At 35.3% G+C, this 18,840-nt stretch overlaps 1 protein-coding gene across 11 annotated transcripts in view; it reads right to left on the reverse strand.

Annotated features, from left to right (window-relative positions):
• The window catches only part of LOC129755132 (bridging integrator 2), a 186,308-nt gene that overhangs the window by 14,613 nt on the left and 152,855 nt on the right, over positions 1–18,840 (reverse strand). The window lies entirely within an intron of this gene.

Genomic DNA, 18,840 nt, shown 5'->3' on the forward strand with positions numbered 1-18,840 from the left:
AAAAAACAACTAAAAATTACAAAATTATTATCGCGATTTCCCAAACCAGAAAGAACTGCCTTGAAAGGAGTTTTTTGGTGAAAAGTTTCCATCAAAATTAAGTATCATAAACTTCACGGTTGATTGTCAAATTTGTCTAAATTTTCAAACTCGATATAACTGTCAAATTTCAAGATTGTAGAAAAATTTTAAATTCTCAACTTCTTAACTTGTAAAAAATGGCAATTTGACGAAATTGTCAAAATTGTCAAATCAACATTTTAATAAGTGTTGTGAGCCTGTTCATCCACGGTTTAAGAAAGTTTAGATACAGATTTTTCGAAAGGACCTCACAACTCGAAGAAGATAGTAAGTTTCTATCGAAATACCAGTAGGTAGATATCTGAATTTTTCTTACAACATGGTTGAATTCCAGGAATCTTTCGATTGCTTTGATTTAGAAGTCAAAATTGTTTAAATACACGGAGAAAAAAGACAACTGTTGTTCAAATTATTTCAGCTAGTTATATCAATCATCAAAGTGTAGTTTTTTTTTCATATTCAACTATAAATATAATAGATTCAACTACAAACTGCTGATTGATCTCACGCAATCAACTATGAATATAATAAATTCAACTATAATGGTACAATTGATTGAACTGTAAATATGATAGATTCAACTACAATTGTATTATTGATATTAGGCATTCAATTAAAAATATACATTTCTGATTATTTCAACTAAAAATATATTTTATTCAACTATACTTGTATGATAGATTCTATGCATTGAACTATAAATATGCCCCCTTATTCTGCGCCGCGCGTGAGGTGACGATAGTCGAGTCACCCGATTCCAGTAGTCGCTTTAGGTGAGAAACGTCTTTTAGAATTAACTTTTTGAGTTATTAACCTAATCTAGTAGTCACCGTGAGTGACAAATCGTATGCTCTGTCACATCGGTTTCGGGAATAAGGTGACAAGACTCACGCGACTCCGACTCGACTCGACTATCGTCACCTCACGCGCGGCGCAGAATAAGGGGGATGGTAAATTTCAATATATATTTTTATGATTGATTGTGTGGTACTTGAATACTATAGTGTTCATCCGTGTACATCAGAAAAAAAAATCGGAAATGTGAGACCATCGGCGATGGGGACACATTTTCCTCTATCAGTTCCTGGCAACTGTCGTGTAGTAGGTCGTCAGTTCCCGAAATTGGAAAAGGTACACCCATTCTTGCTGCTCGTGAAATCGACACGTGGGTCTCGACGTTCTTTTACGTGATCCATGTCATGATATTGAGTGAATTCAACCCTCCCCCCTCATAAGATCAATCATCGCCGGGAACACCGACTCATGAGGAGCACCGACTCTGAAGGACGTCTTCCGGGACCGATTAGTTAAGAGGCACAATTTGCTGGGCAACCATGCATCAAGATGCAAAAAGATCAACAGCGGAGGAACCAAGACGTGGATATCTGGATTTTCGGTCAGCTTTTCTAGCATCGTGGCGGCTAAAACGAACTATATACGAAATGCGGGAAAATGAAAAGAAAATAAAACGTAGCCATAAAATCATTCTGAAAAAAAAACATCTTAAGACATGATAACTTCCGATATAATCTGAATTTAAAATTACAATATTTATAGTTGACCTCATTGAATCAATTTTAAAAATATAATTAAATCTATCGTATTTTGATAACTAAATAAGTCATACTTTTATAGTTGAATCTAACATTTATTTAGTTTAATCAATCATTATTATAGTTGAATCTACCATATTTATAGTTTATTTATTAGTAGTTATTCTTATAGCAATCTACTATAATTATTGTTAAATGTATGACATTAATCGTACGTTATAATAACTGTATATGCTATATTTATTGTTAAATGCACAAAATTTATCATACAACCATAGTTGAATTTATTATATATACTGTTGAATGTACGAAATCAATCAGATTGTTCATTATATGTTGAAATTTTGATATTCATAGTTGCTCGAGAATCAATCAGATATATGATTGAATAGATGAACTGAATTGTTGCAAAAACCATACTTTTTTCTCCGTGTAGTTAAAACTGTAAAAATTGTCAAATTGTAGAAATATTCATAATTGTCAAAATGAAAAAAAAATTATAGATATGATAAAATTACAAAATCACAAAAAATTGTCTAAATTGACAAAATTGAAGAAATTTTCATAATTTTCAAAACGACAAAATTAAACAAAATTGCAAAAATAACAAAAAAAAAAAGGTTAATATGTCATAAATAACTTAATTCACAAAAATGATCAAAATGAGAAAAACGTAAAAAAAATTACAAAAATGACATAAACGCCAAAAAAGAATAATAACAAAAATGACTAAATTGACAGAGTCGGCAGATACGACAGACCAATAAATAGAGAGAAATATCAAAAACGACAAATGATAAAAAAAAGACAAAAAAGACAAAATTACAAAAATGTTAAAATGACAAAAAATACAACAATGAAAAATGTCACAAAAACTAGAAATATTAAAAAAAAAAAGAAATCTGACAAAACTGATAAGAAGGACAAACTCCAGAAAACGAAAAAAAAAACATCCAAAAAAATAAAATATTATTAAACTGTGACCCAGGAATGGATCGCGGAATTTTTTTTGTGGAAAAATGAATTCAACTGTGTAAGTTGAAATTTCAAGGAATGGATTAGATGAAAGTTTATGTTGAAAAACAAACGAAAAAAAATCACATTGTCTCCCGGTAGGACTTGAACGCATATCTTGCGCCTCTCCGGGGCCCGTAAAATAAAATGATGGGGAAAGAAATGGACAAAAATGACAAAAAATCAAGACAGCATTCTGAAATTGGTTTTGGATTTATAATCAAAATTCTGTTCCGAAAATCTTGTTTTTATAATTATTTACGATTGCCATTTGTTAAATAATGAAATCGAACCCCAACGCAAATAATAGCGCAACATGTGGGTGATGTCGTTTTTGTTTAAATAATATTTCTCGTGGTATTTTTCAGCGGAAATCAGGCTTTCGCCCGGTTTGTCGTTGAAGGTGAGTTCGATGAGCGTCTATAAATATCGTCATTCATTCCAACACCGAAATGGTCGGATAAATCAAGTGCAGAATTGTTTCTTCCACACACAGAGGTAGAGAGACCGCGAAATTTGTCTGGCTTCTCGATGAACAAAGGTGTGTTCATTGCCCTCACTTTGGGTTGTTACTTCTTTAGTTGAAGAAAAAAAATCCTGTCAACGCCAAAGAATTAAATAATGAAAATGAAGATTTCCTTGAAAAATGTTCATAAATTTCAAACAGTTTAAGGGTTGAGAATTTCAAATTACCAATTTAAAAGAATATATTTTTCAACTGTTGATTACGAATTAACTTTCAATCCTTCAACTGTTTAAATTTTTAACAATATGTTCGAGGAAATGGGTTCCATTCAATCGTTTTGTTTATTTGAAATATTCCAAGGACGGGAGCCATTGAGAAGAGCTTTCGAAATCGCAACGTGCCCACACGTCCAATCGGAACAATATGGGTTCATGACACAACCTCTAAGAACGTTCAACCTATACTATATCTGAATGACATCACACCTCCTCCGCCTTTCGTTGTGTCGCCTTTTCGAATCACCACCTCGGGACCGGTGAGTTCAAAAGAACCAGAATCGTTATTTCAACTACCGGGGGCCAGGCAGGACGTGTTTTATATTTATACATACATACATAGGAAAACAGGAAGCTCGCTACGGCTGTGCAAATCACTTTTGAAAAACAAGAGAAGACAACAGAAATCAACAATTTGGCAGTGCCAAAAATTTTTGTTTTTCGCTTACCGAATTTCAACGGAAAGCTGAAAACTACGGAACGCCTCAGTGTATTTATTATTCTTTTCTACTAAATCTGACTTGATTTGTCGTTGCTCCGTCACGTTTAGTAGCACACCCTTTTCTGCTTGAGACTGTTGGTGCATCTGTTTGGGATTTAATTGAATCAAAGATTTTTGAGCTCCTCAAAGGAACAGATTTTTAGGTTATGTAACCGGGACCCGTGACGTCAACGTGTTGATTCATTTGAATTTAAATCTGCACGAGAGAAATGATGCTCGTAATAATTGTCATCTTTTCACATCGAATTAGCACGTTCTGGTTTTGAAATTTAGCTTAGCAATGCTGGCAGGTATACTGTGAATGATTCACGATTCCAATACCCACACCCACAGAAGAGGTTGCAAAATTTCAGCCACTTGGCGCTTAATCTATGCCAAAAATGAGCTAACATGCATTGTACCAAAGATGATATGATTGGAAAGGCACTACTGGCATAAAAGCTCGAGCTCCCGTGCAAAATGATGCACTACATTCAAACAAAACAAAAAAAAAACAAAAAAGCAAAATTTCACTTGATGTGCTGATATAGTGTAATTTAGCACTTAAATGCTGGTAGAAAGTTATAAAAAGGCAAAGCTTTAGTGCTTATGGTTACTTTGGCAGGTTTCAAAATCAATGTCGGAAAGACCAAGTCGATGGAAATCAACACAGAAAATTGTTCCAATTTCGTGGTAGCTGGATAACAGGTTGAGAAAGTGGAGTGCTTCCAGTATCTTGGTAGCCAGATTAAGCCTGATAGAGGTACCAAGAAAACTTTATATGTAGAAAGCAGGGTTGGTAAATTTCGCCCGTCACGCTTGACCCGACTAGTTTTTTTTTCATCAAACGACCGGCACCTTACTCAATTGACGGAGCCTCACTACTCGCATGACGGATAAAGCACGACAACAATCACAATTTCTCCGTTATGCGACTGGCGAAGCTCCTACACATCCTCGTTCGGCTGCTGCCGGCAGGTAAAACTAATTGAACGACTTGCTGGCAGAGAGCAACAATAGCAATAAAAAACTGAAAACGGGCTTGCTGGCAGGAGCAACAATAATAATAAATGCGTTTCTTTTTCGTCTTCGGTCGTCTTCGGCTTGCTGGCAGGAGTAACAATAATAATAAATGCGTTTCTTTTTCGTCATCGGTCGTTGAAATGCGATTGCTTGACTAGGTTATTATTTTAGCTTCAAATGACTGGGGAATGAATGACTGGCAAACGAAGTGACTGGTCGTTAAGGAACAGTCAAATGAGTTTGAAGGACCATTTTACCGTTGATCGTTGAATTATGCCAACCCTGGTAGAAAGATATCGAAACCCCGAAAAGCCCGATTTGCGTTTGCGACTCTCCGAAATATCTGGCGCTCACGCCAGATCTCTTTACGAACTAAAATCCGAATCTTCAACTCAAACGTCAAATCCATATTGTTGCACGGGTGTGAAACTTGGTGCATATGCGGTGACGACGCGAAAACTGCAAGAATTTGTGGATCGTTACCTGCGAAGTATCATCCGGACTTGGTGGCCTGGCAACTGGAGCTCAAATGAGGAACTACATAGATATGGTGTCATCATCAAAGGGCACTAGAAAACGAGATTCGGGAACGTAAATGGAGATGGATAAGGCAAACCCTGCGAAAAGATGAGAACGAGATTTGCAGAGAGGCGGAAGGACATCGAAGAAGAGGCAAGAAATCCGAACTGTCGACGAGACTGGGACCAAGTGAAGACGCTGGCTCCGGATTGTCAACAGTGAAGGTCTTTCACCACGGCCCTATGCGCCGGAGAATCGACGCGTAAGTAAGTAATAATAAAGTGCTCAACCGGTGATTACGGCCGATATCTTGAAGAATTCAGTATCAAACGTTCTTTAATAAATAAGGATTTTTACAAATAGAACGTAGAAGGAAACAGATTCGAAGTGGCGTCAAAAGGACTATCAGCGATCGGGAGTTTATTGGAATACATGGAGGTGGCCATTCGGACATTCGTAGAAGTAGAAGATTTGTGAAAAATCATCGGGAAATCTGGAGAATAGCAAAGCTTGAGGAAATTATTCATAAGTCCTTATCCTTAGTTTTAAGTTCGTTTGCCGGATACGAAACAGCGTATGCAATGCAGAACAACTGAGTGATAAGGTAACGCAGCCTTCTCCACAAAACCTATGAGTACAATTGGTGCTGGATCCTTGAGTAAGTGCCTAAGTCAAAATCTTATTTTACTTACCTATTCGAAGATATATTCAAAGTGTATGGTGTAATCATTTGAATCGAATGACTGGTCTTGTGAGGATTATTCCCAAAAGCCTACTGTAGAACAGTAAAGACTTCAGCTTTCTGCTATTCGTAGTGGTCTCAACAGGTTACGAACCCAGCACCAGTGGAAATGGACTAAAGAGGAATCACCCAAGAAAATTCTACGAGCCGGAGCCGATGGAAAGTTATCGAGCCGAAGCCATCGGAAAAGCGTCGAACCAGAGCTATTTCGAGATCGTCGGAACGAAGCTAGAGAGGGTTCCTCGGGCTAGAGCCATTCATTGGTAGGTTGACGGTCCTGTGCCATAAGATTTCGTCGGACCTGGTATTCTCAGGAGGTCGTCGGACTAAGAAGCTATGGAAGATCGCTGAGCCGCAAAGCCATTGGGAGGTCGTCGAGTTGAAAATCTAGTAAAAAGTCGTTTGTTCGGAACATTTGAAAGCCGGTAGTGTAGCTCGTCGAACTGAGATACTATTAGAAGATCGTCGGAATAATAAACAATGAAATGTCGTCGGATAAGGAATCATCGGACTGAAAAGCAATGAAAGATCGTCGAATCGGGAATCTAATAAACCCAAACGTCATCGAGCCGGAACAACTTGGAGGATTTCGTACACAAGGCTAGGTTCGTCAGGAATCTATTGGGAGATGGTTGGACCAAGAAGCCAAGGCAGTTCGTTGAACCGAGAACCCAAAGGAAGGTTTTCGGGCCTGGAATCCACTAGAAGGTCATCGGACCAAAAAATGATGAAGATCGACGGGTTAGAGCTTTTGGTGAGTCGTTGGACCGGGAATCCTTTGGAAAATCTTTGGATCGGAACTATGAAAGGTCATCGGGCCGAACCTATGGCAGGTAGCCTACGTGGCCTCAGCCTTGAGGACCTGCCATAGGAAAGGTGTTGAGCCGGAAAAGGCAATCTGATAGAAGATTGTTATCAGGCGATCCACGGGATAATCGTCAAGTGAAACATGAGGAAGTTCGTCGAGTTAAACCGAAACAAGGTCGTCGAGTTGAAAGTGACGTTTGTAGATTGTGATGAGTGGAGTAAAGATCATAATTCTCTTAATGTACATATGTTCTAAGTCAACCTGCCTACATAACTGTTTCGGTGACGAATATCAAGGAAGCTCATGCACAATCTGTGGAATTTTTACAAGGTAACATACGTTATCAGTCGAATTTCCTTGTAATTTTTTTTTACACTACAGAAACCTCTGTATGAAACCACATTGCTTCTAAGTTACCTATAAAATTTAAAATATATCGCTAGCACTAAATTTTACTTCGGAAGTCCGGAGACTGTTCATCCGCTACCAAATGCTCAGAAACATGCCTAAAGGTGCTTGAGAAAGCTGAATTTAGAAGCAATATGTTCAGGTCCTGGCAACGATATACAATCCGTGTGGAGCACACTCTGAGATTATAGCTTTTTTTTTTGTCAGATTCAAGCTTTTTTCCTCAGATTTAGGCTTTCATCTTCTATGCTCTCAAGGTAAAAAAGCTTAAATCTGAGGAAAAAAAAGCTCAAAAACGAGATTCACCAGCACCAGCTGTTAAAAGAATTTGGTCACACGATACATAGACAAATCCTGTATCGTTGCCGCCCCCTGAATATGTTACGCACGCACGTGGATAGACATTTTGTAATTATTATTTTGTAATTACTTTACTAAAATTATGTATGAAATTGTCTAGCTTTTGGGTGAATAAGTATTTATTGAGAAAAGTGCAAAATCGATTATAAGTGTTAGAAAATCTGAGAAATTGCAATTTTTCAAAAAGTTCGAAAAACAACGGCTATTGAAAAATTCGTCAAATATTATGTATTTCGTATTTTGAGAATCTGAAGATGCCAAAATGTGTCAAATTACGTCAATTTTCAAATTCACTTTTATAATTTTTCTACTGTGCCTGAACAATTTTGATTGAAAAGAACGGCATTTACAACATTTTTTTTTTATTTTGTGTGGTCATGATTTTTAAAAAATCAATGAAGTATCCATTTTTAATTTCCCGTTTTTCCAGTTTTTTTCCGGTTTATGTTTTTCACAGTTTTAAAATACACGGCTTAATACCTTTTACAAGATTTATAGACCGAACAAATAGAAATTTTATAATATTTGTACGTCTAAGTGTGTAAAAACTGAAAATTTTGGTTTATGTTTTCGACCGGGAAGATGTTTTTAAATTTTATTTTTTGGCTTTTTACAGTCTTAGATTTTAATCGAAAAATTTTTATTCGAAATACCCGACGTTTCGACCATTTTTTGTGGTCTTTCTCAAGGGAACTGGAAGTTTATTTACGTATAATTAATTTTGAGCATTGTTAGTGGACTATTCTAAAATGTGAAAACTCACTTATCTGTCTGCTGTTATTGTCAATATCGTTTTTTTTTTCAACGGCTAGGTGTCCAGTATTTGCAGCTCTGTGGGGGGTATTGTTGTTTTTCATTCATTTTCATTTCATTTTCAATCATATTAATAAATTTAATCATCTTACAATCTTAATCGGAAAGAAAAACCCCTAACAATACCCACACAATTCACATAACACAATATCCATAGTTTAAAAAGTACGTTAAAGTGCGACCATAGGAAATCGGATGAAAAATAATCTTTTGTTTCCGATTAAAATTGTAGAGAGCTGCAAATACTGGACACCTAGCCGTTGAAAAAAAAACGATATTGACAATAACAGCAGACAGATAAGTTAGTTTACACATTTTAGAATAGTCGACTAACAATGCTCAAAATTAATTATACGCAAATAAACTTCCAGTTCCCTTGAGAAAGACCAGAAAAAATGGTCGAAACGTCGAGTATTTCGAATAAAAAGTTGTTTGATTGAAATCTAAGACCGTAAAAAGCCAAAAATTAAAACTGAAAATTTTCAGTGAGTCAATTTTGTTATTCGAAAGTTAATCACAAATGCGAAAGTTGCGGTGAGATTTCGTACCGATAAGAAAGTATTTAAATGTTGAAAAGTAAAAGGGTAAGAAAATAAATCCAGTATTCCATTTGATCAAAGAAAATTGTCACCTTCGTTTTAGTCTTTGGTAACAATTTTTTCCAATATTGATAACTGTTTTTTTACGGAAACTTCGTTTTTTTTATAATTTGAATTTTTGGACGTCATCTTGGAATCTTGAAGTGCCGCATTGCATCATTTCAAAAACACATCATGATATCATGTGGTACATTAAGTTGACGTTCTGGATCTCAAATTCTCTGGGAGATTTCAAATTTCGTTCAACTTATCAGAACCGAAACTTACATTTGCCAATTAAACAATTTCGGGGTTCAAGAGTTTCTGAGAATTATGGAGCGGAAAATATATTTTTCGTAACATTTAAGGTAAGATTTTTTTCGTGGAAATAATTAAACAATATTTCAAACGCAAATATTTTGTTATTTTTGAACTATGGGGGGGATTAATAAAGTTTGAAGTATTTTATTGTAAAATTTTATGAATTCTTCAAAATCATCTTAGATTTGTTAGAATTGGACGCAAAAATAGAGATTTATCGTCATTATTTCTTTCATATCTCTAAAAGGAACGAATAGACCATTATGATGTCTTAGGATAAAAGCTGCAACATTGAAAGTGCTAGAAAATTATATTATTTGCCAAATATTTGATGATAGGGGTAAGGTTTCCTAAATGGGCCTATCGGGTTAAATGACCCTACAGCCGTTTGAGGAAATGGCTGACAAGACAACATATCTAATCAATGCACTTTTAGGGGTATACGCTTTGAACATAAGGCAAGAAAGATTTTTTTGAATAAACCAACTCAAAAAAAGTTTAAAAATTCATACAAGGTTTTGATACCTTTTGATGTAATATTTTGACTTTTAAAAATTATCCGTAAAGAAGCTCAAAACAAAAAGTTGGGTGGTTTTTGTATGAAATTCAAATGAACCTTAAAAGTAAAACAAATTTAGACTTTTTTGATGATTTCATAATGATTAGAAAGTGGAATAAGAAAGTGTTTTTGTATGCCCCCATCATGTTTGTAAAATGTCGCTATCCTAAAATAACAGGTTAAACAGAATAATTATATGATTTTTATCTTTAAAACTTCGAATTTAAGCTCTAATTAACTCCTTCAGAGGGAATTGAAGATCTCAAAATCTATTTGATAAAGTTTTTTTTTATGGATGAATTGCCTCCATAATATGACAACCCTAATTTTTGTTTTATTCTATAAAATTATAAAAGAAATAGATTTTTATAAATCTTCAGCTTTGCGTATGAAAGTTATCAGTTCCTAGCATTTCCAATGAAATTATACGGAAATATCGCCATAAAAACAGAAATTGTACCTTAAACATAAATAGGCGCATTTAGCCCGCACGGTTTGAGGTTCGACAATTTTGACAACAGTTATAATAAAATCAGCATAAAAATTACTCCAATGTCTAGAAAAGAGATGTTTGCTTGTGTGTATATAGTTTTTGTAAACATATTCGATGAAATATTTGATTAAATCAGTATTCTGCTTTATAGGCGCATATAGCCCGCTCCTCCCCTACAGCTTTTTTCAGATTTCTCGTGTAGAAGTTTGTTTTTCATAACCTGGTTAAATTTCAATGCCATTATTTGATTACATTTTGAAAGTTATAAATGTGCATGTGCAAATGTGCAAAAAAAATCAGAATGAATAAAGTTTGGAAATCTTAAAACAATTCTGATAAATCAGTATATTCAGATAAATTAACAAGCTTATATTGAGCTACTTATGTATTTTACTTTTTAACTCAGACTTGAAAAGTTGAACATAAATTCTGAAATACTTCAGACTTCTGAAATACTTCAACTGGGTATTGAAATTCTGATCCATAAATGTCGATATAGGTTTCGAAATTGAATTGCCAATTCGAACCTTGAGTTGAAATTTTGATTTTTTTTGTTTTTTTTGTTTGATTTTGTTTTCATGTTTTTCGATGGAATTTTGAATAATTATTTCTGAAATCATACTAATTCGAATAACGTGTGAAAATGAGTTGATGTATTTGAATGTTGTCTGAAAATCATATTTGTGTTACGTTACGAAAATTCTTATACTATTAATTTTGTACAAATCGGTAAAGAAACAAGAGAGATATAGTGATGTAAGGGGGAGGACTCTAAACTAGGGTTGCCAGAATTTTTACAGCATGTATCCTGGCTATTTTATCTAAAAACCTGCCAAAATCTAGGCATTTGATTTTAAAATTGTCGACCAAAAATCCGGGCAATATTCGAGCAAATTTGGTCAACACCTAGGAATTATCAAGAAAAGAATAAAGAACTTCGTATCTTATTAGGCAAAAAAGTTCAGTTGTTTAACAAAGGTATGTCTTTTCGCATTGATAAATAATAAATTCAATTGACATCACTCCTGGAGTCTCGCGAAGTATGAAAAGTAGCCAGGCAACACCTCGCCAGGCACCCTGCAGGGATGTCAATGGAATTTATTGTTTATCAAAGCGAAAAGACATATCTCTGCTAAACAGCTAATAACTTTTTTTGCCTAATAAGATACGAAGTTACGGTCTTCTACAAAGTTGTTCAGCGGAAAATTTCCTTTGGGATTTTTATAAATTGGCATAAAAATCATCAGCTGGCTCGGTTCCACAGAAGAAACAAAAATGATGTTGATTTTTCAGTACAAAATATTCAATTTTCCCATTCAAACCAAAAAGTTCAAATTTACTCATGTAACGTTACTTAAAATTCAGCAAAAAATCATGGATGAGCTCTGGACCAAGACGAAGCTTTTTAGTCCCTAGAGTTTGTAAAATTCAAAAATGACCCCAAATCGACTCAGTCTATTATTCATAGGTTAAAATGCTGGTTTAGGCATTGACTTTCCTGATGATCTTTAATCGTAGTTTCCGATCATATGCTTCACTCCAGCTCTTGGTTTTAGCTTTATAAACATTTTCGACAGTGAATTTTATCAGCTCTCGATTGCATAATGATAGATTTTGAAGGAAACTGTGCAAAATTATTTTTGTTTTGTTCTTTTGTATTTTAAATATCTCGGAAATGCGTTTATTTTAAATTTTGAAAAAAAATAGGCCAAATAGCACTTGTTACAGATAATCTAACGCTGTTAAAATTCTGCTTGTCCGATCACTAGAAACTAAGCAATCGCCAAAAAATTGTGTCCCATTTCTAAATGAACTAAGCTTTAGTGTCATATTGACACTCTACTGCGGATGAGGGTTAACAAGCGTACATCTTAACATCTTACAAATGGTTAAACCTCCAACCCAATGCCATGACAGGGATTCGATCTCATGATTATTGGCTAAGATGACTTCAACTCCAATAATAACGCCAAGGCTGCTGGCAACCTAATTTACATTGAGGCTTAAAGATACGATAGAACAAATTTTAAAAAAAAATATTAGTAGTGATAAGAAAACATATGAAAAGAAAACATGCGGCAAAATTTCAGATAACTTAATTCCGCACAGAAGTTCTTTTTAAGTGTTCCGCACATTCCGTTTCATTGCATTGCATAAGCAATCAACTTAATCAAAGTATCATAAACCCTTTATTAAATGACTCCGATCTCAACGGTGTTGTTAATTTTACTGTCGAAAAATTGTCTGTTGCCCCAAGTCGCGTCGCGTTTTGCCGACAGAATGCGACCTGTCAGTGCCGATGCAGGTTACAATGATATTTGCCGGTGCTACCTGGGAAAATCCCAAACCCAATGCCCGCCAACTTTCTCCTTTTCCGTGAGGCCGTGCAATCATTCATCAACAAAATTAAATGGTGAACGAAAAAAAAAACAAGAGAAAAAAACAAACCGACTGGAGTGAACCTGAAACAGTGAAAAACATTGCAGCGTCGAAAGTCGAAGTGATTTTTTTCTCTTCCGAATGATAGTAAGTGGAATGGGAAGAACGAAATTGATCTACATATATCCTTTAATTATTAAAAAATGCATGAAATTTATCAAAAGAAATCCAAATTGTATCTCATAGGTTATCTAAGTAGATTGATTTATCACACCCTAGTTGATTGCCCGTAAAGTTTCAAAGCTTTTGCAATTTGTGGCTGACCTTTAGAGAGAGAGGGAGAAAGTTTTGCATACCGACCCAAGCCGAACCTACAGCTGCTAAACAGCTTCAACAGCCCATATTGACACATTCCAGAAGGGATCTTTTTCCGAGAAACGCATGCAATAAACCCAAACTGGCTAGTTTTACGACACCCAACACTCGAATAACAAACCTAAACCGAAAGGTGCTAATAGATGACAACTTTATGGGCGCCATGAAGCAGGTAGGGGTTAACTAGCTAACTATGGGTTGCCGCCATACCCCTTTCGGTCTTGAAGTTGTTCAAAGTTTGTGCGTTTTACTTCCAACAGTTTAGAGCAAGAAAGTCACGTTCAATGCATGCCTGTTTTGTGTGTTGACTTTCAAAATATTTCTAGCCATTTAGGCTCGACTCTACGATTCTGCCTTTTTGGGCTGTTGAATTTTTGACAAAAATTTTTGTGAAAGTAGTTTTCTGGAGCCTGGAGACGTTAGACATTGTGATAAATGCACTTGGGATGAGTCGGGAGAAGAATCTCACAAGGTACTAAGGGCAGTCGTATTTTAAGGACCACAAAGAAATATAAGCCAGAAAACACCATACTTTGGCATTCCCAATCTCAGAAACGACTGGACCAAATTCTACAAATTTGGTATCTTCGATCAAGCGAAAGTGTTGTTAAAATTCATGTAGAATAAAGTTTTTTTTACGAAGTGTACCACATTTGAGTCATGCTTCTCAGTGAGGCAAACTCGCAAGCATAAAACGAGACATCTCGTATTTGGTCCGAAATTTTTTAATACATCCTTTTCTAGATTGCAATTTTTAAGGAATAAGAAGAACAATTTTCTTTTAGATTTCTTGCTTCATAAATTGGAATTATATCCAAAACCTATAAGCACAAAGCTCGTAGTTCAGCGTTTCACATTTCCTCATTCAGTTTAACGACTTTATCATAAAATTTCGTACATCTCATTATTGTTTTCTTTTATTAAATGGAAAATTGCACGCACCATGTTGTATATTTTAATACCGTCTAATTTACGAGTGTTTCTCGTGAAAATTGGGCTAGATATTTGCACAGCGAAGCAATACGGAATTCACTGCACCCCGAAAGCAATAACACGATCCCAGACACGATTCGAAATGGGGGTAGGAACAGTTAAATTTGCATCCGTAATTCATCCCACATGTGAGTTGTTGGTTTTTGACATGATTAGTGCTTAAAAAATTACGTAACGTCTATTCCCTGATTTTGACAGCTGACAAAGCAAAGGATTTAAGTCATTTGTTATCAAATATTTAAAATTTCGATTCAAGTTCTAAGATAGGTAATAAGAGATGATGTCATCCAGCCAAAACAGGTATAATAATTGTTGCGATAATAAACTTGAGGCAAAACCTTGCCCGTGGATTCGCAACTGGGTCAACTATCGGGTAAATGAATTTTCCGCAAGTACCCGGTATGGCGTGGGAATTATGAATGCTACATTAGAAGAAAATGTCTGGTTCAAACGCGACTGAAACTAACTTCCAATAGATTTTATCCGCCCACCCAAACCAAATCAGACTCAAATTCTATCAGCCAGCGTTGTGGTGTTAGGTGAGTTCCCTCTCAATCAACAGATTTTACCCATATGGGACTGAATATAAATATCTGATCAAGTCTGAACTGTGGTGTTCAACAACGTCAGCCAAACGATTTAGCTCATTTACGGCATGGTTGTGGATTTAAAATTAATTCATCTATAGTTTGATATTGATGTAGGTACATGTTGATATACATGTATGTATTCGTCGGCAGCTTCTTATGTGTGTATGGGTGTGTATGTTAATATCAATAAACCGCTCAGACAGAGGTGGTTTAATTACCTTTATTAGAAGTCTGTGATGGCGGGTGGCTAATGCGCCATAAAAGAACAGGGTGATTCAGTGGTAGGTAACGAACCAAAAAACAATTAATTCTATTTTGAATAAAATATGCTGAAATTAAAGCATGTCGCTTGAAAAAGTGATCGAAATTTGAAAGATTGTTAAACAAGCTCATTACTAAACGATACACTCTTCTTTTTTGGTACTCAAAATTAGGTTTGACAAAAATTCAAAAGATAGTTCAATTCTATGAACTTAAAGCCCAGAGAACAGGCGTACAAGCTCGAAAAAATTTCTTCAAAAAAGTGTGTAGAATTTCAAACGCTCTTATCAGAAAAATACGTTACAAACTGAACAGAAACAGTGACATCTTTCAAAGTACAATCAACTTTCAAAGTACCGATGTTTCAAAAAGGCGTAATCGAATATGAACTCATAAATCACTAAACTAACCACCAATGCAATGCCTCACCCAATTTTCGATAGACTTCAATTCAATGCTAGATCGATGCAATGCAATTAGAGTTACTTTTGACTGGATGAAATTTAACTTCCTTTATTTTTGCACTGCTGAGGCAATCAACGTAATTAACATTTTTGGAATGAGCTTCTACACTTCTTGAACGGTTATCGGAGTCAGGGGACACATCGTTCCGCTTATGTCCAGTCAAATAGGAACACTCTTGACAATCAGTCTTAAGCAGCAGTATTTGTTCTAGATATCTCAAAACGGTTTACTTTCAAGTATCACTTTTTCATTCCATTGCTTGAAATTTAGCACTTAAAGCAAGTTTGAAGGAAATTACGATTAAATTTTAAGATATTTTTTCGATATGCAACATGAGGAATATATTACGAAATTTAAACAGCGATTTTCTGGAAGCATTCCAGGCTCATACGACCTGTTCAAAACTGACTGAAACTTTTTTTTTTCCACAGTTTTGTTTTGATGTGTTTGGAGAGCCGAAAAATTAAATTTTTTTTCAAAAAGGTCGCTGGACACAAGTTTCGTGGGATGGCTTGTACGTCTGTTCTCTGTACTTAAAGTTGAGTTCCATTTTCCCTTCTTGTGATGGCTCAAAACGGTGCTCGCGAACATGCGGGCTGCCACTGCAGTGCTGTTTTGAACCAAAACTGGCAAAAGGAGCGTGTACGTTTTGCTATACGGAAAGTTTAAAGATACACATCTATAGGGATGAAGTAGGCTATATGCGCCTATTAAACAGAATACTGATTCAATCAAATATTTGTACACATCGAATATGTGTACAAAAACTATATACACATGAGCAGATATCTGTTTTCTATACAGCTTTCTTTACGTATATTACATCAAAAGGTGTCAAAACCTTGAATGAATTTTAATTTTTTTTTAGTTGGTTTATTTAAAAAAAATTATCAAGCCTTGTGTTCAAAGCGAATCACCCTCAAAATGCATTGATTTGATATGTTGTCTTGTTAGCCATTTCGTCAAACGGCTGTAGGCGCATTTAACTCGATAGGCCCATTTGGGAACACTTCCCCCTGTTTATAAAAATGAATTTATGTTTGTCTATCTGTCTGTCTGTTCCCTATAGACTTGAAAACTACTGGATCGATTTTTTTGAAACTTGGTGGGTGGGGGTCTCCCCTCTCTTGAAAGGGGGAGGGGTCTCGGAAACAAAACAAAAACATGTATGAATAACTCAAGAATTTATCATGCAAATTAAATCAAATCTGGCACACAAGGATATTTGGATAGGTAAAAGATTTAAAGAAAGGTTTAAGATCCCTCCTTCCCTTTAGTGTAGAGAAAGAAAGGGGGATGGGACTCCCTCCCATTAATTGTTTGCATAATTCGGGACATGGGTGCACCATGGTTATTTCTGGACGAGAAATGTTTCTATGATTATTTGAGATCAATCTCTTCTTCGTTTGGAGAGATAGGAAGAGGGGAAGGGGACCCCCACACCACACAATGTTATTTGCATATTTCGAAAGCTAAGTTCCCAAATTTGGCATGGGAAGATATTTGGGTACGAGAAGTATTTCTTTGATAATCTGGAACTCCTCTTTCCTTCCATTGGGGAGATAGGAAAGGAAGGGGAGGGGAGGGGGGCGCGTATTTCGAGAACTATTCAAGTAAATAAAAACCAAATGTGACATAGGAAGGTATTTAGGAACAAGAAACATTTCTACGATGTTTTAAGACCCTCTTTTCTTTACACTGTGGAGATAAGAAGGGGGGAGGGGGTCTCCCATATTTTTCATAAATCGAGAACTAATCGAGAACTAATCAAGCAAATGAAACCTAATTTGGCATGGGAGTATATTTGAGTAGGAACGAGAAATGTTTTTTTTTAAATGTTTTAAGACCCCTTTCTCTGTCCAACGGGAAAGTGTAGACTTCCAAACAATATTTTTTGGACATCTCGAGAACGTACCTTTCAAATCGATCAAAATTTTACAGCAAAAAGTATTTGTGTACAAATTTTATTTTATATGATTATTTGAGGCTGCTCCCTCCTTTTACTGGGGTGAAAGGAAGGGGAAAGGGAGCTCCAATTCAATTATTGGCATAACTCGAGAACTCATCGAGCGAATATAAATCCGGAAGGGGAGAGTATTCAGGTACAATAAATATTTTTTGAGGATTTGTTTCCCTCACGGGGTATTTGCATAACTCGAGAGGTTATCGAATAAATGAAACCAAATTTTATAAGAGAGAGTACATGGGTACCAGAAATGATTCTATGGTTATTTCCTCCTTATCCTCCTCTTAATATCCTCCTCTTAATATCACGCATTTACACGCAAATGTATAAAAATATGTCAGGAAAAAGTATTTGAGTACGAAGAATTTACGATTTTTTTTCGAGATTCCTGCATGGAAGATGGCAGGGATGAGCAAGGAATCTTCTATACTCTTTTTTCGTATAGTTTGGGAACTATTCAAGCAATTAATTTTCGAAGCCACCGAATTTCTCACGATTTTCTCACGAACATATCAGCAAACATATGTTACTCTATCTTTATCTATTCTATCCAAAAATCTTAAAACGAAAAATTTTTCTTTTCTGTTTCTATCCTTCCCTTTCCCCCTATTTAAGAAAAACACAGAAAAGTACTAAAACGAATTGTCAAAAAATTGGAAACAAATGTTAACCATTGAAAATACGTGAAACGTTATCAGCATACATGTGTTACTCTATCCTTAACCATCTTATCCAAAAATTTGAAAATATCTGTTTTCAATGTTTCTATCCTTCCCTTTCTATCAATCTAAAAAAAAAAAACAGAAAAATAGAAAAACAAATTGTCCCGAAGAAGAAAAAACCCAAACCTTTCCCCAATATATTAAATCTCTCCAACATTAAAAAATGGGAAATTTTATCAACATACATGTGTACCCTATCCTCATCTATTCTATCCAAAAATATGTAAATGCAAGATTATTTCTCTTTCCAATCTATACTTCCTTTTCCCCTTACTCTTTGAAAAATACAAAAAAGTACAACAAAATATAGAAAAGTAAAAAAAAAAATTCAGAAAACTTAAAAAAAATATGACATCAAATAGAGAATAACATCAACTAGACACGGATGGAGTTGGGATGAATCGTCCCAGAAGAATAATATCCCGTAAAAAAAAAAATCCATTCAATTTTTACTTGCAGCTCTTATTGTAAAGATATCGAAATATAATTGAGAATGATGATTCTTTTAATGGCTCAATATTCTAACAAAGATGAATCCACGTTACCAGATGTGTAGTGTGCACAAGTTAAGCTTGACGGATCGAGCCTCGAAATT

Source organism: Uranotaenia lowii, chromosome 3, assembly GCF_029784155.1.
Source record: "Uranotaenia lowii strain MFRU-FL chromosome 3, ASM2978415v1, whole genome shotgun sequence".
Lineage (NCBI taxonomy): Eukaryota > Metazoa > Arthropoda > Insecta > Diptera > Culicidae > Uranotaenia > Uranotaenia lowii.